This window comes from Triticum aestivum, chromosome 3B (assembly GCF_018294505.1).
Source record: "Triticum aestivum cultivar Chinese Spring chromosome 3B, IWGSC CS RefSeq v2.1, whole genome shotgun sequence".
Classification (NCBI taxonomy): Eukaryota; Viridiplantae; Streptophyta; class Magnoliopsida; order Poales; family Poaceae; genus Triticum; species Triticum aestivum.
In genome coordinates this window covers 183,801,965-183,824,826 of record NC_057801.1, presented here as the reverse complement: position 1 = coordinate 183,824,826, position 22,862 = coordinate 183,801,965, and the positions used below count along the sequence as shown (strand labels likewise).

Here is a 22,862-nt window from a genome sequence, read left to right as displayed (position 1 = left end):
CCCCGTCGCCTTCTTCGCATGTTCTAGCACCGCCGTCTTGTCCTTCACCATGGTGGCGGGGCGGCGGCGTCGAGAGCGGAGGAGCAAGATGTGGTGGAGAAGCGGAGGAGAAAGAAGATAATGGACGCACACAGTGCAGACGCCTCGGCCCCGTTGCCTTTTAAGGACCCACTTCCGAGTGACTGACGCGTGGGCCCGGGCAATCCTATCAAATCCCGCAACAGTCACGCGCTGGGTACATGGCGAAAAAGGTGGCGCAGGGATCGAGGTGCTCCTATCTGTCCATCCCGCTTACTACGGCATTGCTCCGCCTCGCATGCTTCCCCGAAATTTCGAATCCCGTGAGATCCGGGATACGCCGTAACCAATCGCGCCAAAGATTTCGCGTCAAAAATAACACTCGATGAGTGACGGTATAATCCACTCGGCAACTTCTGAATCGATCAAGGCGACTGAAACGAAGCCGAAGTTCCAACATGGGCCTCCCGTCGAAAATGAGTACTTGTGAAGCACAAGAGTTGAGGCAAGATCAACTTCAACCTTCTTTTCACTCAGACCTCAATCCATTCGGGCGCTAATGATATGATGATATAGATCTAGAGTAGGGTCATAGGCCTGACCTATACGCCCTACCCAAGGTCACTACCCTAGAAGCAAAGACATCCAAGACACAGCATGGAGTACCAATTGAAGACGTCGAGTGCAATCCACTCGACCAGCCACCTCACTCGGGTACCCCTCCCTCTTAATATCATTCGACCATACAGGAAATCACTCGACCTATCGAAGACCAGGAGTCGACCAGAATAGCAACGGTCAGGCGTTCACTCCGTAGTCTTTAAGATCATTAAAAGCACTTTATGGCTGGCGTTATCAGTAATGCCCCATCTTTATGTACATTGAACTCTTGGTAATGGGGATGGCTGGGGTCCTGGCGCACTCTATATAAGCCACCCCCTCCTCTGGCACAAGGGTTCGCACCCCTTGTAACACACACTCTCATAATCCAGTCGACCGCCTCAGGGCACCGAGACGTAGGGCTTTTACCTCCTCCGAGAGGGGCCTGAACTCGTAAACACTTACGTACAATCTCACCGTAGCTAGGACCTTGCCTCCTCATTCGCACCCCCTATACTTACTGTCAGACTTAGAACCACGACATTTGTCGCCGTCACCGGAGCCCCTGCTCCCTCGCCGCCCCTGCTCCCTCATCGCCCCTGCCACCGTCATCCGCTCCTCGCCGCCCCTGCTCCCTCGTCATCCATCCTCTCGGTAAGCCCCACACCCCTCCCTCTAGGTTAATTAAGTTAGGTGAATTTAGTTCATTAGGTTAACTAAGTGAACTAAGGGAACTAGGTAGGTTAATTTAGGTAAACTAACTAGGCTAGATAACTAAGTGAACTAGCTAGGTTAATTTGGTTTACTAACTAGGTTAATTAGATGTTTTTAGATGTTTGGTTAACTAATTTGGTTAACTAACTAGGTTAGGTAACTACGTAGGTGTTAATTAGGTTAGGGCAGTAGTGGTAATGTTAATTAGATGTTTTTTAGTTAGTGAAGTAGGTTAGGTAACTAAGTAGATGTTAGTTAGGTTAGGTAACTAACTAGATGTTAATTTAGGTTAGTTTGGTTAACTAACTAGGTTAGGTAACTAAGTAGATGTTAATTAGGTTAGGGCAGTAGTGGTACTGTTAATTAGATGTTTTTAGTTAGTGAAGTATGTTAGGTAACTAAGTAGATGTTAACTAGGTTAGGTAACTAAGTAGATGTTAATTTAGGTTAATTTGGTTAACTAACTAGGTTAGGTAACTAAGTACATGTTAATTAGGTTAGGGCAATAGTGGTACTAGTAGATGTTAATTAGATGTTTTTTAGTTAGGGAAGTAGGGTTTTACTAGGTTAATTAGGTGAAGTTAAATGAATGACCTAAATGAATGAAATTAGTAGTTAACTGAATTTTTAGGACAAATTTGTATATGTTTAAATACTGAACTAGATATTATTTTTAGGACAAACTTGTATATGCTTAAGTAGTTCATAATTTGGAATTTGTGTAGATTTTCTTGAAGTGTGAAACATTGAAGTGGTCATGATATATGAACATTCCTCGATTGTGCCCAAGTGGCCTTTTGTTGTTTCCAGGGAATGAAGCAGAGCAGCCTATATTTTGCCGGAATGTTGATTCATTTCCGTTCCGGCAAATTTCAGGTGCTCGATTTGTCCACTTTTTAGCAAAGGCCATGCCGTAATTTTCCGTCAATTTCGGGATGACTTGTGCTACAAACTAGGACATATCGAGTGCCCGGGATTTGCCACACCGGGAAGGAATCAACATTCCTGCAAAACATAGGCCTTTTTTATGTCATTATTCATTTTATTAGGTCTAGAATTAATTGACTAGTTTTAATCATAGGAAACATGGCTAGCAACGATGAAGGACGGGGTTCTGGTGATTGCGACGACGTCTACCTGACGGCACACGAATATTTGAGTCTTGCCAACGATCAATGGTTGTTGTTGCTGGGCCCACCTGTCTCATCCGAGACCGACATTGAGACCGGCGCCGAGACTGGCGTTGAGACCCAGATCGGCACCGAGACCGGCACCGAGACTGGCAAAGCCATTGAACCGAAACCAAACAGGAGGTGTCGATGCCCAAACCAGCTCCTCACTACTAGACTAGTGGTCACGGAGGTGGACAACGGCAATTTTGAGCCAAAACTGCCCGTGGAAGCGCGCTCCTGCTACGACAATCAAATAGGCTGCATCATACGGGCGTGCACCACCATCAGTGATCAGAAACTAAAGAAGAGGCCAAATATGAAGCACTCCCTCCTAACCTTGCTGCACCAAATATTCTTGTTCCTAGGCCACCATGAACAAGTTTGGCGACGCGCTGGCCGCCTGGAAAGTAAGGGTGAAATGCACCATCGACAAAAAGAAACCCTACTCCGAGATTGTGAAGGAAAATTCGACAATCACGGAAGAGTAGTATGAACTATTCAAGGCGGCTAGCAATGCCGAAGATGCCAAAAAAAGTCGAAGTACATGAAGGGGCTTCAAGAGAGGAACATGGGGTGCCACCACCTCGGAAGCCATGGTTATGCGGGAAAGAGGTCCATAGGGGCCAAGGAGGACGCGGAACGCGAAAGTCTGGGCATCCCAGACCCCTTGGCGGAGTTCACCGTCCCGCGGTATTATGACGTCCTCAAGGCCCAGTATCGTCCAGTCAAGAAGGTTTTCGAGACGGACCCGGCCACGACGGAGTTCATGAGACTGCTGGTAATTTTAGTTTCTGATCAATTCGAGTACATGTTTTGTCATATTTGTAAATGATCCTTGTTCCTTTTGCAAAGAGAGCAGCACAGGATTGCGGCCGAAAGCAACTCTCCGTCTGAGGCGTTGGCGAGGCCCAAGTGGGACACCCCATTCAACCGGGCGTTGAACATATTGAAACAACTCTCGGTGGACACTTGGCCATCGTATGGACGCGTGCACGGAGTCGGAGACAGCACCACATGGAAGAAGTACTACGGTGAGACCACGGAGGAGAGAAAGGAAAGACGGAGGTTAACTGAAGAAAGCATCGATAAGAAGGTTGAGATTGTGGTTGAGAAGAATTCATCTAAGACAGTCGCAACAATGGTAGATGCCGTAAAACAGGAGCTGACAGTCTTGGTTCCGGCTATCGTCGGTTGGAGCAGGCGAAATCCAGGAAAAGATGCAGCGGACTTTCCTCTTGCCGACTTCTTCGGGAGCAGCTTGACTAGCGTTGCACCAGCACCAGCACCTACTCCTGCACCGTCTCCCGCACTTGCTTCATCTTTGGCTGAGCTCGACGCCCTCATGGTACCTGTCACACTGGCCCTCTTCAATAAATGTATAATCTCCCGTTTCTGTTGCCTTTCGGATGTCTCACATCGCAGACATGTCTTTGCAGGCCGACGCCCTATGCACCATATTGTACAACATCAATGGCCAGAAGGTGGACGTGGGGAAGGCGATAATAATGAAGCCAAAGGAACAATTGTTCCACAGCCGGCCGATCCCCCCTCATGTCTTCAAGGTTTCCGTGGCCAGTGTCAAACCGGGCCACGAGAATTTGGTTCCTCCGGTACTAGGGGGAGATGACGATGAGACCTCGCGGCGGCTTGGCGATTGCAAGACGTGGGTCCTGTTGTGGCCAAAGAGTCTGCTTCTTCTGGAGGCGGCTGGGAGCACACCCACGACCACGCAACCTCTGCAAGGTATGAACATCGGCACCCCACCTACCCAATTAGCGTAACCTGTCGTGCTGGGTGATAGCAGACTGGGTGAGGAAGAGGCTCCATTAGTCGCTGATGATGTCGCCATAGATGAGGATGAGGATGATGATGACACTCAATAGTATCTCAATACTGGCGCCATTGATGACGAAGATTGATGGCTCAGTAGTATCAGTACTCTGGGTTTGAGCATCATGAGCTGGTGCCTGAATCGCCGCCTCCGGAGCCTGAACATACTGTAGACGACCTTCCACCAAAGAAGCATCGGAAGAGAGCGAGGAAAGGCAGCAATAAAGCTGCTTCTATGATCCAGCCGCCTCCGCAGCCATGGGTTCAGGACCGTATACCTATCCATGGTGTGGCGAAATACCATATCCCCGGTGAACCAATCCTACCTGAGGCATCGGTATAGGTCATACACGGCAATCTAAGGCGACTTCATGATGATGTCCTGCGGAGAGAGAAAAGCCTAATCGCCTTGACAAATCCAGGATACCCGTACTCTACATGGTTAACGTGCCGTGGAAAAGGTTGTACGTTGACTCATTACCCGCGGACAAGTTCTTCCTTCGATTCGATTACATCTTTGACATGTTTCACTTGAAGAAGCTGGATTTTACGTTTGCCCGCCTTTATGCCTTGTACATGAACTACATCATCGGGATTGAGCAGATACCTTATATCTGTGTCGCTGACCCGTACTTCATGCACGAGAGCTTCTTGGCCGTCTGCGCAAAGCACCGTGAATACGCGAGGGACTACATCGTCAATTTCATGGTCGCCAATAAGGACAAGGAGACGATTCTTGTGCCCTATCATCCCTTGTAAGTCATTTGCGCGGATATCCTTCCTTCGATTTGAATCATTCATTTGAACGGTGGAGGCTAATTAATTTGAGGTGTACTTATTTTACGCAACCAGGGGCGCACCATCCTCATCATCGTCGATAGTGCTATCTTTATCTACGACGTACGGGGTGGACAGATCAAGGACAAGAAGATGAGGAGCGGCAGGACCGCCTTCAGCCATAAGACCGACTTCTGCTGCATCCGACAACCGAGTGATACTCGTAGTGATGGATTATGTGTCCTACACCACATGCTGGAGTATAGACGGGATTAGCAGAACCTTCGCATGTAACCTACATCCGGGGATGCCCATATTCTGCAATGGGCAAGGAATGTAGGAGATATCGAGGATCATCGGCTTCGAGCTGAGTTCTATCACATCCGGCACGAACTTGCCCAAATCATCATGAAGGAGGTCCTCGAAAAAATAGGGTTGTTCTACGAGGAAGGGCAAATGTCGTGGGGAGACGTCCGAACACGCATAGCCGCTCAACGTCTCGACATGAAGCCTTTCACTAACCTCGGGGACTATCTCCCTGACTTGGATGGATGGCACCACATGTCGTGATTGTCGATATATGATAATGTGCCCATTTAGTCCATACTTTATGTATGATGAAACTTTGAGTTATGCACGACGAAACTTTATTTGTGACGTAATTAAACCGTCCTCCTCGACTAGCGAAGATCACTCTAGTTAGGGCATTTTGGGTATGATGAACTTTGTTATTTATGCTTATGATATGTTGCTTCTATTTTTGTTAAGTCTATCTCTTTTTGTTGCTCAACTATATATGTTGCATATCATCGACTCATGTGGCGATGCAGGTGCATAGATCATCGATGGCGAAGAAGTGCTACGCCAGGAGTATACGACGAGTGGCCGGAGTGTCAGGCCCAACTGTACCAGTTTTCGGTTTCCGAGCGACAGCCAGTAGTTAGTTTAGGTTCACGCTAGTGCGAGAGAGGCATACAAACTCATGTATTGCATAGTTCTGCTCTCACTCATAGTGATAGCTCTTCTCGCATATATCATTGATTAGATGGATGACAATGTAGTTGCAAGAACTTGTATTGCTATTTTCGAGATGATGATGACAGAACACTTTGTGTTGGATGATGATTATGATGATGACATGATTTGATGCTATGATTACATCTGTATGTGTATGATGCTAAATATTATTGTATAAAGCCTGTTCAAATACAAAACAAATATGCAAGAAAAATAATAATAAAACTAACAGTAGCGAGGGAAGTAGAGTTAGCAGTAGCGCGCCCGTACCAGTAGCGCGCTCTGAATTAAAGCGCTACAGATATTAGCAGTAGCGGGTTGCCCAAAAGCCCGCTGCTACTAGCCATGTATAGAAGTAGCGTGGGTCATCACGCACTACTGATACATGTTAGCTGTAGCGCCATATCAGTAGCGCGGATCCCCGTGCTACTGATACATCTAATACGCGCTCTACTCCTAGGCTTTTCCCTAGTAGTGCATCATCGTCCGATCCGGGAGACCCAGATCTAGGGTTTCCCCTGCAGCATCCCGAGCCTGATGATGCCAACTGCAACGACGATGCCTCGACAAGGAAACGACATCAAAGACGCCGCCATCCTCCACCATGACCGTAGTCGGCGCGATTTTCATCGGCAGTTGCGCCACCGGGCGTACGCCGCCGGCCTTGCTGGTCCCTTCAACCGTAGCAAACTCCAAAATGATGCCCTGAAGAGGGACTACGACGCAAAAGCACCGCCATCACTCGATCCCAAGGAGACCTAGGGTTTCCCCCGGAGTTGCCCGAGTTGTCAAGGACCAGACAAGGATGAAATCCCGCAGATCCGTCCAGCTGCCGACGTGTCCCACTCGCCATCGTGCCGACCGTGACCCGGAGACCAAGCTCAGGGCTGGGCCCAGATCCGGCCGCGCCACCGCCGATCTGGTCACGCCGCCACCGTCCCTGGTGACTGTGGCGCCCTAGATCTTGAAACCACCTGCCATGACGTATGGGATCGCCGGAGCGCCGCCAGCCCCCGCCATGACGTCCGGCCGCATGCTACGCTCCAGCCCGGGGGCGCCGGCCCGTGCCAGCTCCTCACGAGAGGGAGGGCACCTAGTCCCCGCCGCCGCCGGCGACGGCAAGGCTTTGCCTGGCCGCTCCCTCGGGCGGCGGCGAGAGAGGAGGAGGACGAGAGGGGGAGTCGGGGGCGACGGGATCTGGGGCCTCCCAGCCACCGCACGGGGGCGACTCGGGAGCTAACATTGGTACTACTTGTAATCTGTACAATGTATGGACAAGTCTTTGTTTAACAAGTATCTGTCATTTAAGAGACAAGAGAAATAATCTCAGTTTTGAAGTTTGGTCATTCCAGAACATCACGGTTTTTAACTATCTCTAATTCCATATTTCATTTTCAAAGGAATAAGAGAGACAATCTACAATCTCTGAGCAATTCACACTGATCCTGTCAAACCATCGCAATTTGATCAATGTAAAACGTGATGAAATCTTCCAAAGAAAAATCAGACAGGAGTCTCCCCAACATTGTTGTTATAATCACGCTTGTGCTGGAAATGTTAGAGGCATCTGAATCTCTATTTGTTGGACTACTTGGTTTGTCATGATCTTCACATTGCTGCCCTGCTCACTGACCAAAGTTTAGGAGCTTCTTCACACTGTCCTGGACAGGATAATGGTATCGTGGAAACCAAAGACCTATCAGCCATCATCCTAAATTCAGTACACCGTCAACAAGAATAACAGTTCAATGTGCTGTCCTCCTTATGCCTTTATAATAAACCTGAGGTAAGCTCTTAGGAGTAACTAGTGGTTGCGTGTTATGGTGATTGAAAATGTAAGTGAAATGGAATTGTTGTGCTATAAGTATAAACCAGAGGGAACTTGATTATACCAGCGAGTACATTTCGACCTAATTTCGGATTTTTAATTAACAAGAAGCTAATCCAAATAAAAACTAAAGAAAGAGCTATACAACAGAGAATTTGTACAAGAAAGATACTGCTAATGTCTTTATGGAAAGGATTGGGTCTAATCACCAAAATCTTTGTATTTATTTCGCTGAGCTCTGTACTGAATCCACTGATGTTCCTCTGGCTGGCAGGCATACAAATTTGGTTGAACGCCTTTAAAAATGAAACTGTTTCGTGTGTTTCAAATAGCCCAGGAAATTAAACTGATCAGCTCAAGGAAGAAAGGCACGACAAGTGTGCTTTAAGGTGATTATAATCTGTCCCTTAGTGCATCAGTGTCCAAGTAGGACATGAATACTTCCAGCAAGCCTGTGCAAATTCACAATGGAAAAAAAAAGATAACACAACTGTAGTCTATAATAAATAAAATTTTCCCACTGCAGGAGTGTACTGGTATTCAATCTATTGTGGATTAGAAGCCAAGAAAAGATCTACTTAAGCTGGCAGTGGAAATTCCATAGCCATTTAATTGCAGGAATGACAGTGACCACTCGAATCAGCAACTTATAAGTTTCTGAAACCTTGCAGAGGAACTTACGAAAGTAATTTACTCCCTCCAATCCATAATAAGTGTCGCAGTTTGGAACTAAGTTTGAACTAACCTCAGTTCAAAAATGCGATGCTTATTTTGGATCGGTGGGAGTAACTTTTTGAAGCCTTAAAGAAGAACTTATGCTTTTCTCTAAACAAAAGGGGAACTTATCAGTAATGAAGAAAATTTCCTTCTTTCTTTCTCTTGTTGCAAACCAGTATGCCCAGTCTGGCCATTGATGGTGGACACTAGCAAGTTCCTCCAACCAGAACTCATTGTGTTGGGGCTGGACAGCAACAATGCGCTGCACAAATTCACCGACACGGCAAATATGCACACTACACAGCCCCCTTTTCTTGTGATGAACTTTGAGGACAACTTCAACCAACAAGTAAGCAGTGGAATAACACAAACAACATGCACAAGTGACACAGGATTTAATGTGGAAAAACCTCCTCAACTTGAGGAGTAAAAAACCACGTTGCCAACCGGCAACAGCAACAACAACCACAAGAAGTAAGATTTCAGCAAAGCAGAGTTTACACAGCTTCTGTACCCTCCAGTGTTTTGCAAACTGCTCTTAAATCTCTGAACCAAACAGCACCAAATTTGGCAGACAAGTAGACACACGAGTTCCTGAGATCCCCTCCAAATTTCAGCTCAATCGGACATCGTTTGCCTGCCCAAACTGTTCATCTCCCAAAACTACTCTGTTCTGAAACTGCAGCAGTCAGAGCTGACAAAACCACTCTCAAATCTGATACTCCACTGACCCAATCCTCAAACCAGCTAATCAGATCGAAGTACTCAAAGTAAGGAACGAGCTCACCAAGTTTGGGGTCGATCCAAGCACGTTTGAGCCTCCAATCACCAGCTTGAACACTGTCTAGTCAGATGCAGCAAATCTGGATAGAACCTCTGCTTCTTCTTCTTCCTCTCTCTCAGGTTGTGTTTTCTCTTGTGTGTTCTCTCTCTCACTCTCACGAATGGCAGCCACCACCAGCAAGGGGTGGAGTGGCTAGGGTTTTCTCCTTGCTCCCTTCACCAGGAAACACTCACAACCATTGGATGCAGAACAGATCAACGGTTCATATGTGTTGGACTTGTGTGGGCTGATGTTGGGCTGCCAACACACCTCCATGTGGAGGGACTTAGCCCAACAAACTCCCCCTCCCGACATCATGGAGGGTCTCACTGCCTTCCGGCAGCCATGCCAGCGAGCCGGCGGCATACTCCAAGCTTCTTCCTTGTCACCACTTTAGTCAACATATCAGCCCCATTGTCATCGGTGTGAACCTTCTCAAGTTGCATTTTCTTGGAATACAACACATCTCGAATCCAAAGATAACGGACTTCTATATGCTTAGACCTTGAATGAAAGCTTGCATTCTTACTCAAGTGGATAGCACTTTGGTTGTCACAAAACAACACATACTTGTCTTGCTTAAAACCAAGCTCACAAGCCAACCGTTTCAGCCACAATAGCTCTTTGCTCGCCTCTGTTACAGCAATGAATTCAGCTTCAGTTGTATTCAATGCCACACACTTCTGCAGCCTACTTTGCCATGACACCGCTCCCCCTGCATAGGTAACCAAGTAATCTGAAGTAGACTTCCTTCTGTCAACATCTCCAGCCATGTCAGAATCTAAAAAAGCAATCAGCTTTGCCTCACCATCACCGAAGCAAAGTTTCAGATTTGTGCTGCCCCGAAGATATCTCAAAATCCACTTCACGGCTTCCCAATGAGGTCTTCCTGGATTAGACATAAATCTGCTCACAGTACTAACCGCCTGATCAATGTCAGGCCTTGTACACACCATAGCATACATCAAACTCCCAACCGCTGAAGCATAAGGACATGATGCATTTCCTTTTTCTGCTCATCAGTGGTAGGGCATTGCTTTCTGCTCAACTTGAAATGGGTTGCTAGTGGACAACTCACAACTTTAGCATTTTCCATCCTGAACTTCTGAAGTACCTTCTCAATATACTTCTCTTGAGACAAGTACAACTTGTTGCAATTTCTGTCTTGCTCAATTCTCATTCCGAGAATGTTCTTTGCTGGACCTAAGTCTTTCATAGCAAAACATTTGCTCAACTCCTTCTTCAACTTAGCAATCCTAGAGACATTCTTGCCAACAATCAGGATATCATCAACATAGAGCAATAATATGATTAAATCATCACCTGAGAACCTCTGAATAAACACACAATGGTCTGAGCTACACTTCTTGTAGCCTTGCTCCCCCATGACAGTTTCAAACTTCATGTACCATTGTGTTGGTGCTTGTTTCAGGCCATAGAGACTTTTCTTCAGCTTGCACACATAGTCTTCTTTGCCTTTCACAAGAAACCCCTCAGGTTGCTCCATGTATATTTCTTCCTCCAACTCACCATGAAGGAATGCAGTCTTCACATCCATTTGCTCAACCTCCAAGTTGAGACTTGCTGCCATGCCAAGGATTACTCTTATGGATGTCATCTTCACAACCGGAGAAAAGATCTCATCATAGTCAATGCCTTTTCTCTGGCCGAATCCTTTTACAACTAGCCTGGCCTTGTACCTTGGATGTGATGTGTTCTCTTCTTGCTTGATTCTGTAGACCCACTTGTTCTTCAAAATTTTCTTGCCCTTGGGCAACTTCACCAACTCATAAGTATGATTCTTATGCAAGGAATCCATCTCTTCTTGCATAGCATTTTTCCACTCCTTCTTGTGCTCATATTCCATTGCATCTGCAAAGCATTCATGTTCTGAACCGTCAGATAATAACACCACGTATTGATCTGAGCGATACCTGCTGGAAGGAATTCGACCCCTGTTGGATCTTCTAAGTGGAGCAGCTGGTGGACTTTCTGGTGCTGGTGCTTCCTGCTGATCCGGATCATCAACTTCAGCATCATACTCTTGTTGCTGCTGCTGGGGAGCATCTTTCTTCACCTGCACCACCATGTACATCATCTTGTACATCTTCTGCATCTGCTTCAACTTGCACAGGAGCTGGAGCTGCAGGAACTGGGTCAGAATCAATCATGTCTTGCTGCTGCTCAGGAGGAACCTGCCCCTTTGTCTTCACAATATCCTCAATTGTTTGGTCTTCAACAAACACAACATCACGGCTTCTCACAACTTTCCTTGCTATAGGGTCAAACAGCTTGTAGCCAAACTGATCACCACCATAACCAAGAAAAATACACTGCCGTGTCTTCGAATCAAGCTTTGACCTTTCATCTTGAGGAATATGAACAAAGGCCTTGCACCCAAAAACCTTCAGGTGGTCATATGAGACGTCCTTGTCACATCAAACCCTGTTAGGAACATCTCCCTGCAAAGGATAACTTGGTGAGAGATTAATAAGATAAACTGCAGTCATCAAAGCCTCACCCCAAAAGTGTTTACGTAGCTTTGCACTTGACAACAAGCATCTAACTCTCTCCACAATTGTTGTAACGCCCCGGATTCGATGCGCCAGGTGTTTGCCAATTATTCTCCGTCGTTGCCATGTCATTTGCTTGCGTTTTGCATTTTTCCATGTCATCATGTGCATCTCATTTTGTATACGTGTTCGTTTCATGCATCCGAGCATTTTCCCCGTTGTCCGTTTTGCAATCCGGCACTCCTATGTCCTCCGGCATTCCCCTTTTGTCTCTCATTGTGAGCGGGTGTTAAACTTTCTCGAAATGGCCCGAGGTTTGCCAAGCGGCCTTGGTATAGCACCGGTAGACCGCCTGTCAAGTTTCGTGCCATTTGGAGGTTGTTTGGTACTCCAACGGTTAACCGGGTAACCCTAAAGCCCTCTTTTGTTGCAGCCTAACACCCCTTCCAAAGTGGCCCAAAACCCAGCAAACTCCCCTCCATGCTCTCGGTCGTTCGATCACGATCGCGTGGCCGAAAACCGCTCCTCATTTGGACTTTCCTAGCTCCTTCTACCTATAAATACACCTTCCCCTCCGAAATTCGCGGTGCAAACCCTAGCCTCTTCCACCTCCCGCCGCCGGACGCGTCCGTTCGCGCCGGACACGTCCGCCGCCGTCGCCTCCAGCCAACCCGTGTGCGACACGTGGCCTCCACCGCCTCCGCGCCCGCCGCCGGCCCGCGCGACCCGTCGCAGCCCGCAGCCAGCCCGCCGAGCCCATCTGGGGCCCGGTCGGACCCGCCCGCGCGCCGCCGGCCGTCTCGTCTCGCCGGCGTGGCCTCGCCGCTCCACCTCGGCCACCTTCCTCCAGCACCCCGCCGCCTCGCCGCCCCGCGCCGGGCTCCCTCGGCTGCCGTCGTTCGCCGCCCGTCCCCGCGCCTCCCGCGAGCCTCGCCTCGCCTCGTCGCCGGCCATCGGAGGGTCGCGCCGCCGCCCGGCTCGCCTCCTCACCCCGTCTCCCCTCCGGCCTCGCGCCCGACTCTGCCTCAGCTCCGCCGGAGCCGCGCCGCTCCTCCTCCGGCGCCCAGATCCGGCTGGCATCCGCCGAATCCGGGGCCCGCCGACCCTGCCCGCCGTCCTGGCCCCGCAGGACCTCGCCGGCACCGCCATGGCCGCCGCGCCGCTCTGACCTCGCCGGAGCTCTCCGCTGCCGGGTCACGGATCCGCGACCCACTTCGTCCCCGACCCGATCCACGTCTCCGACCCGACCCGCGTTGTTTTTTTCGCGAGGTGAAAATTCCACTTAAGTCCCTGAGATCTGCAACTTTATCATGCCATGTTCATCGCCTCATAACACTCTGCATACTGCTCCGTTTTGTGCGTGTAATATGTCAAATTGTTTGTCTCGATGAGTACTTCATTTCATTACATTGAATCATGTTCATTTGAGTCCATCTTGATGCCCGAAATGCTGTTGGAAGAGTGCATGTTGATGTTAATCTGTTGAAACTGTTATAACATGCTCATTTGTCATTTTTGCCATGTTTGATGTGTGCATCCTATGAGGTTGATGTCTACATGTGTTTTGATCTATGCCATGCCATCTTTCCAGAGGTGCAAACCATGTATTTTTGTGAGTTGTGTGCTGAGTGCATCGAGCTTGTTAAGTATTGTACTTGCTGTTGCTGTTTTCCTGACAGATTCTGTTATATTTTGTCGCTATGTTAACCTGATGCTACAAGTCATTTCGTGCATTATTACGGAGATATTCACTAAGGATGTTTTGTTATACATGTCTTGCTCTATCCATTCATGCCCCTGGTTGCATTTATAGCTTGCTGTAGATTGTTCATATCTAGCTCCAAAGTTGCTAAATGATGTTGCTGTCAGCCTGTTAACATTAAGTTCAATGTTTCCATGATTGTTTGCTAGTGATCCATGCACCCTATGAACTTGATCTTGCCATGCTTAGCTTCGTAAACATGTCTTATTACTGTTGGTTGCCTTTCCATGTCATGTATTGCTCTGTGGTGAGTGGTTCAAGCTCACCAACATGCCTACTTATCGTTGTTCCTGCCATGTATGAATCTGTCATATAACTTGCCATGTTTACATGGGTGCCATCAGATTTTCTATGCCTTTTTGGCTCAAGGTCAGTAATGGACTTTTGTTCTATGCAATTAGTAGATTCATGCCATGCCTTTGTTTGCCATGATAAGTTCCCGTAACATGTTGTTTGATAGCTCTAAACATTGCAACCTGATGTTATTTCTGCAAAGTCTGAAACTGTTATTATTTGCAGTCTTACCATGTGTGTTTGAGCATGTTCTAGTGATTTCTGGGGATATCTCAGTGTTCATGTTTTGTTATGCTTTACCTGTACTTCATGCCCATACCTTTTGTTATTATGTTGGGGTGCTGTAGCTTATTGTTTTGATGCTTGCAAGATGCCTAGCTGCTGTTATGGACAGATTGTTGTTATGACTTGTATGGAGTGTATGTGTTGAACCGTTGCTCCGTTTTGAGTGTGCTCTATATGAAACTTGCTTGATTTTGCATATAGCTTCATATTAACATGTTGCATCCTTGTTTTGAGGTGTTTGCTTGATGCTTGTATGCATTTTGCATCGATGCCATGATGAACTTGTTTCACTCATATCTTCTAGGCCGTAGCTCCGAATCTAATGAACTTTATATGTAACTTGATTAGATTTTCGTGTAGATCTTCTTGATGCATCTTAACTTGCTGTTTAACAACTTCAACTTAATGTTTGTTCAGTTCTGGACCAATTTCGAAATTTGCATATGAGGACTTACCGGAATTGTTTTATGTTGTTCCCGGCCTCATTTAAACTTGCCTTGATGTGTTGTTCTTGTTTGCATCATCTCTTGCCATGAGTAGCTTCATGTAGCCTTTGTCATGAATCATGCTTGTTGTGCAACATGTCTTGTCTATGTGTGGTGCGTTTACTATGTTATGTGCTTCTTCTCGATAGTTCCCGTTTCATTGCGATCGTGAGGATTCGTTCGTCTACGCTCGGTTTGTCTTCGTGGCTTCATCTTCTTCATGGACTCGTTCTTCTTCCTTGCGAGATTTCAGGCAAGATGACCGCTACCCTGGATCTCACTACTATCATTGCTATGCTAGTTGCTTTGTTCTATCGCTATGTTGCGTTACCTATCATTTGTTCTTCAAGCCTCCCAAGTTGCCATGAACCTCTAACCTTTGACACCCTTCCTAGCAAACCGTTGTTTGGCTTTGTTACCACTTTGGTCAGCCCCTCTTATAGTGTTGCTAGTTGCAGGTGAAGTTGAAGATTGCTCCATGGTGGACAGGATTATGTTGGGATATCACAATATCTCTTATATTATTAATGCAGCTATATATTTGGTAAAGGGTGGAAGGCTCGGCCTTATGCCTGGTGTTTTGTTCCACTCTTGCCGCCCTAGTTTCCGTCATACTGGTGTTATGTTCCTGGATTTTGCGTTCCTAACGCGGTCGGGTGATTTATGGGACCCCTTGACAGTTTGCTTTGAATAAAACTTGTCCAGCAAGGCCCAACCTTGGTTTTACCATTTGCCTCACCACCACCTATACCCTTCCCTTGGGTCGGCCAACCCAAGGGTCATCTTTATTTTAGCCCCCCCGGGCTAGTGCTTGTCTAAGTGCTGGTCCGAACCGAGCAGCCTGCGGAGCCCCCTCGGGGAAACTCGAGGTCTGGTTTTACTCGTAGCTTGACTTATCCGGTGTTGCCCTGAGAACGAGATATGTGCAGCTCCTATCGGGATGTCGGTGCATCGGGCGGCTTTGCTGGTCTTGTTTTACCATTGTCGAAATGTCTTGTAAACCGGGATTCCGAGACTGATCGGGTCTTCCTGGGAGAAGGAATATCCTTCATTGATCGCGAGAGCTTATCATGGGCTAAGTTGGGACACCCCTGCAGGGTATAAACAAGACCATTTATGTAAGATGATGTTGTATTCGTGTGGCATTGTATGCCTTTTGTATGTATCCCCATCTATTATGTAATGTTGATGTAATGATATCCACCTTGCAAAAGCGTTTCAATATGCGGGTCTATCCTTGGTGGGACCTTCGAGTTCCTTTTGGATAGGGTTGCATATTGGGCGTGACAATTGTCCTGTTCATCCTCTCAGCAAGACCATTCAACTGTGGTGTCTTTGAGGGAGTAAATTGATGCCTAATACCTTGCTGCTTGCAATATGCATCAAATGGCCCAATGTACTCTCCTCCATTATCAGTGCGAATGCACTTGTTCTTCTTCTCAGTTTCTCTCTCAACCGAGGCTTGGAATTGCTTGAATACACCTAGTACTTGATCTTTGCTCCTCAAAGTGAAGGCCCAAACTTCCCTGAAAAAGTCATCAATAAAAGTCACAAAGTACTTAGCACCACCAAGAGATCTTACTGACATTTTCAAACATCGGAATGTATCAAGTCCAGCTTCGCGGGCTTCTTGTGAGGAGGTAGAGTCTTGAAGGAAACTCGGTGTTGCTTCCCTGCTAGACAATCTGAACATTTCTTGATGTGAACTCCTTTCACACCCTTTAACAATATTTTCTTCACTAGCACTGTCAACCCCTTCTCACTCATGTGGCCAAGTCTCTTGTGCCATAAAGCACAATGATCATCCTTCTCTAGTGCATTGACAGAAGTACTAAAGAGCTTAGCATGAACATGATACAAAACTGAGACCATTTTACCTCTTGCAACAAGCATGTTGCCTTTGGTGAGCTTGTACTGCCCTTTTCCAAAACTGCTCAAGTAATCATCTCCATCAAGCAAACCAACCGAGATAATATTGAGACGAAGTGCCTCAACATGCCTCACAGATTTGAGGACTAACCTTGTACCATTTGCGGTCTCCAAATGCACATCTCCTTTTCCAATGATGGCTGCTCTATCATTGTTCCCCATCTTCACAACACCAAAATCACCAGATATATAGTTAGTGAAGAGCTCTCTGTGAGATGTAGCATGAATGGTAGCACCGCTGTCCGGTATCCAAATCATCTCGTCACCATCCACAAGGTTGACGGTTTCATCAGAAACAACAGTGATCCTCTCCTCAACAGTGGAACCAAATCTGCCCTCATTTTCTTCATGCATAACAAGAATGATGTCCTCTTCTACTGCAGTAACTCGGTTGCCCTCTGTGTCACTATCACTGTCAACTTGCTTCTGATCTTGTTTCTTCTTTTTCTTTTTGTCTTTCTTCCACTTGTCACATTGCCACTTAATGTGGCCCTTCTGATGGCAGTGATGGCACTCATAATCAGCATACTTACTTTTTGATTTGCTCCTACCTCTTTCTGCCCCTTTACCTGGACCTTTGCTCTTGCTTTTCCCCCTGGACTGAGTGACTAGCACCTCTGAATGTGAGGAAGAAGTGGCTTCAGCCATCTTTCTGGACTCTTCATTTAGTACCCTAGTTTTCACAAGATTCCAAGTGACAACTCCATTAGGTGCTGAATTGCAAACCGTGACCTTAAAGGTCTCCCAGCTGTCCGGTAATGAGCCTAGTAGCAGCAAAGCTCTCACTTCATCTTCAAATGTTATTCCCATTGAAGAAAGCTGATTTATAATGCCTTGAAATGTATTCACATGATCTGCAATTAGAGTGCCCTCTTTGTACCTCAAGGACATCAATTGTTTGATCAAGAACATCTTGTTTGTACCTTCTTTCCGGGCAAACAACTCTTCCAATTTCTGCCATAAGGTGCGTGCATGTGTCTCATCAATGATATGGTTCAAAACATTGTCATCGACCCATTGCCGAATAAACCCACAAGCTTGGCGATGAAGTACCTTCCACTGACCTTCCTCAATGCCCTCCGGCATCTCAGTGGAGAACACTGGCTTCCAGTATTCTTTCACATACAACAAGTCCTCCATCTTGCCCTTCCATGCTTGATAATTTGTACCATTCAAAGATATCATCCTGCTGGTATTCACTTCCATCTTTCACCACAAGAAACTCAGCAATTTGCACAAGCAAACCAAGGCTCTGATACCACTTTGTTGGGGCTGGACAGCAACAATGCGCTGCACAAATTCACCGACACGGCAAATATGCACACTACACAGCCCCTTTTCTTGTGATGAACTTTGAGGACAGCTTCAACCAACAAGTAAGCAGCGGAATAACACAAACAACATGCACAAGTGACACAGGATTTAACGTGGAAAAACCTCCTCAACTTGAGGAGTAAAAAACTACGGCTGTGGACCGACCGGTCCACACAACTTCACTATGAGAATGATGAGTACAAAGTCTTCTCTAGAACCTCTAGAGAGATTTACAACCCACTCTCCACGTTGCCAACCGGCAACAGCAACAACAACCACAAGAAGTAAGATTTCAGCAAAGCAGAGTTTACACAGCTTCTGTACCCTCCAGTGTTTTGCAAACTTCTCTTAAACCGCTGAACCAAACAGCACCAAATTTGGCAGACAAGTAGACACACGAGTTCCTGAGATTCCCTCCAAATTTCAGCTCAATCGGACATCGTTTGCCTACCCAAACTGTTCGTCTCCCAAAACTACTTTGTTCTGAAACTGCAGTAGTCAGAGCTGACAAAACCATTCTCAAATCTGATGCTCCACTGACCCAATCCTCAAACCAGCTAACCAGATCGAAGTACTCAAAGTAAGGAACGAGCTCACCAAGTTTGGGGTCGATCCAAGCACGTTTGAGCCTCCAATCACCAGCTTGAACACTGTCTAGTCAGATGCAGCAAATCTGGATAGAACCTCTGCTTCTTCTTCTTCCTCTCTCTCAGGTTGTGTTTTCTCTTGTGTGCTCTCTCTCTCACTCTCACGAATGGCAGCCACCACCAGCAAGGGGTGGAGTGGCTAGGGTTTTCTCCTTGCTCCCTTCACCAGGAAACACTCACAACCGTTGGATGCAGAACAGATCAACGGTTCATTTGTGTTGGACTTGTGTGGGCTGATGTTGGGCTGCCAACACACCTCCATGTGGAGGGACTTAGCCCAACACTTTGTTGGCTAACAAAGAACTCTCTACAACTAAGACTATTTACTGTTGGGAGACATAAGTTTCAGACAACAGGTTCTCTTGTTCTTACAAGTTCAATTCAAAATTAATTGGACATTAATCAAGCAGCTTTTTTCCCATTTATTAAATTTTCCCGTGGTCTTGTGCAGGAGCAGAGAGGGGTTGACAGAGAACAATGCTAGTTTCTTGTAATCGAGGGCTCAGTTAACGGTTAGCTAGTTTTCAGAGTCTCGTCGCTACCTAGAAATAAAAGGAAAGCACCACAAGGAGCTTATTATTTCATCAACTGTATTTCATGTATGTAAATTCTTACAAACAAAAATTATATATATATATATATATATATATATATATATATACATGGAAGAATAACAATACAACAAAAACATACTAGCCTATAATATTTTGGTACTCCTATTTCATTTTCTAACAATGGTTACTGGATCACTTGTACAAATCGTCTTCATCCTCATCAGCTGCCGCTGAGGTGTGGACGGCAGCTTCTGCCGCCTGTGTCTGCGCCGGGAAGAGGAAGTCCGTGCCGAACCCCCTAGACTGCTGCAGCGTCTGCGCAAAGGCCTGGTACTTCCTGATGTCGGCGTCGCTCACGCTCCTCCTCGGATACTTCATTGACTCCTCGAAGTGAACTGCCTTAATCTGAGCCACCTCGTCTTCCTGCCCGCCGTCCACCTCCATGGTGTCTTTCCCCATCCTCTGCCTCTCCATGTCCTTTTCAATGTCCTCCCTGATGGCGTACTTGCACGCCCTCTGGCAGACCTCCGTGATGTCGGCACCGCTGAAGCCGGTGGTGAACCTTGCCAGCGCGCCGAGGTGGACGTCCTTGGCCACGGGAGACTTTCGGAGGCAGGCCTTGAAGATCTGGTGACGAGAGGCCTCATCTGGCAAGGGGATGTAGATGAGCTAGTCCAGGCGGCCGGGACGGAGCAACGCTGAGTCAATTATGTCGGGCCTATTGGTGGCTCCGATGATGAACACCGTCTTCTTGGCGTTCATGCTGTCCATCTCGGTGAGCAGCTGGTTCAGGACCCTGTCCGCCGCACCGCCGGCATCGCCCACTCTGCCGCCCCTTTGGGTAGCGGTGGAGTCGACCTCGTCGAAGAACAGCACGCACGTCGCAGATTGACGGGCCTTGTCAAAGATCTCACGCACGTTGGCCTCGCTCTCGCCGAACCACATGGTGAGCAGCTCTGGCCCCTTGATGCTGATGAAGTTGGCCTGGCACTCGTTGGCGATCGCCTTCGCCAACAAGGTTTTACCGCACCCTGGTGGCCCGTAGAAGAGGACGCCCTTGGACGGCGACATGCCGAACTTCTCGAATTTCTCTGGGTGCTCGACCGGGTACTGGACGGTCTCTTGGAGCTCCCTCTTGACGCCCTCGAGGCTGCCAACGTCATTCTAGCTGACGTTGGGCACCTCGATGATGGTCTCGCGAAGCGCGGACGGGTTCATGCCGACGAGAGCCGTCTTAAGGTGGTCATTGGTGACGGCCATGGAGTTCAAGATCTCGGCATCAATGGTGTCGTCCTCTAAGTCGATCACGTCCATCTTCTCCCTGATACACTGCAGAGCCGCCTCGGTGCAGAGCGCGGCCAAGTCGGCACCGACGTAGCCGTGTGTATCCTTGGCAATCACCTCTATGTTGACGCCCTCGTCCAGCTTCATGTTCTTGGTGTGGATGCGGAGCACTTCGAGACGCGCGACCTCGTCCGGCACGCCGATGTCGATCTCGCGATCGAACCTCCCGAAGCGCCTCAAGGCAGGGTCGATGCTGTTGGGATGGTTCGTTGCACCCATGACAATGACGTGCGCACGGGCCTTCATGCCGTCCATGAGCGTCATCAGCTGGGAGACGATACACCTCTCGACCTCGCCGTGAGTCTTCTTCCTGTTCGGCGCGATGGAGTCTATCTCATCGATGAAGATGATGGAGGGCGCGTTCTTCTCAGCCTCCTCGAAGGCCTTCCTCAGGTTGTTCTCGCTCTCTCCGGCCATTTTGGACATTATCTCTGGGCCGTTGATGAGGAAGAAGAAGGCCCCGGTCTCGTTGGCCACCGCACGGGCGATCAACGTCTTGCCTGACCCGGGAGGGCCGTAGAGGAGGATGCCCTTGGGAGGCTTGACGCCAATGCTCTTGAAGATCTGCGGATGCCTGAGTGGCAGCTCGACGAGCTCCCTGATGAGAGTCAGCGGTTTCCCCATGCCACCCACGTCGTCGTAGCTGATGACGTCAAGCCTCTCCTCGTCCTCCCGCTTTACCGGCTCGCCCTCGCAGAAGATCTCCGTGTCGGGCGCCACGATGCAGTACTCCACCGCGGGGTCGATCTCCATGACCTTGAACTCGACGCTCCGCATGCCGCCACGGACGAGGAAGAGGTCGCCCTTGTGGAGCGGGCGGTAGGCATCCAGGAAGTAGAGCTTGAGGTAGGCGTCGAAGAGGTTCCCCGCGATGCCCTCGACGGTGTCGTCCAAAGGGAGGATGTGCACGCGTCTGCCGAACTTGGCGTCGTGGCATAGGTGCACGGACACGACGTCGGCGATGCGCACGCGCAGGTTGGAGCGGGCCACCTTGTTGATCCTGAGCTTGTGCCCCTCGCAGGTGTCGTCGGGCAGTGCCACGTAGACCGTGTTGTGGCGGCGTTTGCCCTTGAGCAGCACGATGTCGCCTTTGTATATGGAGAGCTTCTCCATGGTTTCGGGGTGGAGATTGCAGACGGAGTTGTCGTCGTTGGTGGTGGCCTCCTCCACCACCAGCCGGTTCGCCGCCTTCTTCGACGCCGCCGTGCTCGCCATCGCCTTCAACTCTCGTAGTCTCGTTGGTCAAGTTGCTGCTCTCGTGTATTACTCTCGTAGTTTGCGTTGGTGTTGCGGTGAAGAGGGTACCTGGGAGTCAGCCCCCCTTTTGAAGGCATGGCCTAAAGAATACGACTCGGGTTGGAAGGCCCGTACGTTCCGATTCGAGATCGTTCGCCTCATATTCGTCCACGTGTAGCTGCAAAGTAATCGCTGAGATGGATGTGCACGTGAGCGGCAGGGGCTTGCTCCATGGACAGCGGTGAGCGCTGAGAGGAGGGAGGAGAAAGGGTGGTACGGGGAAGAGCTCTCCCACCGGGCTCGCCATCAGCCTTCACCCGTTGGGCCCGTCCCCGGCGGCGACCGCCGACCTGAGTTTCTTCTTTTCTTCTCCCTCTGCCAAATTGATGTGAGCTTTTGTCTCCTCAGTTCATCTCCGCCTGAGTCCAGGATGGTGGCCACTGCAATGTACGGCCGGAGGCGCCAGCGACCTCAGGCGCCCTTCACTCGGCGGTAACCGACGCTTATTCTTCATCTCCCTCCATCAACATTATGTGTGTTCATGTCCTTCATGTTCTCTCCCAATTCATCTGTTTTTATTTTTCAGCCTAAATGCTATCTACACATTTACGTGTTGTGGCAGTGGGAAGATGGAGTCTGGCCGAGGGGGAGATAGATGAAGGATGCTGCTAAAGTGGTTCCCCAACTGTAAGATTCGTTATCCCTTTTTTGATTCTCATCCCCAATTTCATTTTGCGCATTTTGTATTTGTCATACTGGGTTTTATTTTGTAAAGGAGTGTGTCATACTGGATAATGCTCCAAGACTAACTAATTATTTTCGTAACCACATTGAAGAAATTAGTGTGCCGTGTTTGGTTGTTTGTAAGGAGTATTTGATGAGGGATATCTACACTTCTGCCATAGATCGGAGGGGAGATTAGAGGGAATTTGCTCGTTCAGTTCTGAATGGTACATGTCACTTCGTTGGGTGTGGCGGCGGGGCCACTTCCTGGGCGCCCTCC

At 48.2% G+C, this 22,862-nt stretch overlaps 1 pseudogene; it reads right to left on the bottom strand.

Moving 5' to 3' along the window:
• Positions 1-19,471: 19,471 nt before the first annotated feature.
• LOC123065181 (cell division control protein 48 homolog D-like) lies at positions 19,472-21,838 on the bottom strand (annotated as a pseudogene).
• Between the last annotated feature and the right edge of the window lie 1,024 nt (positions 21,839-22,862).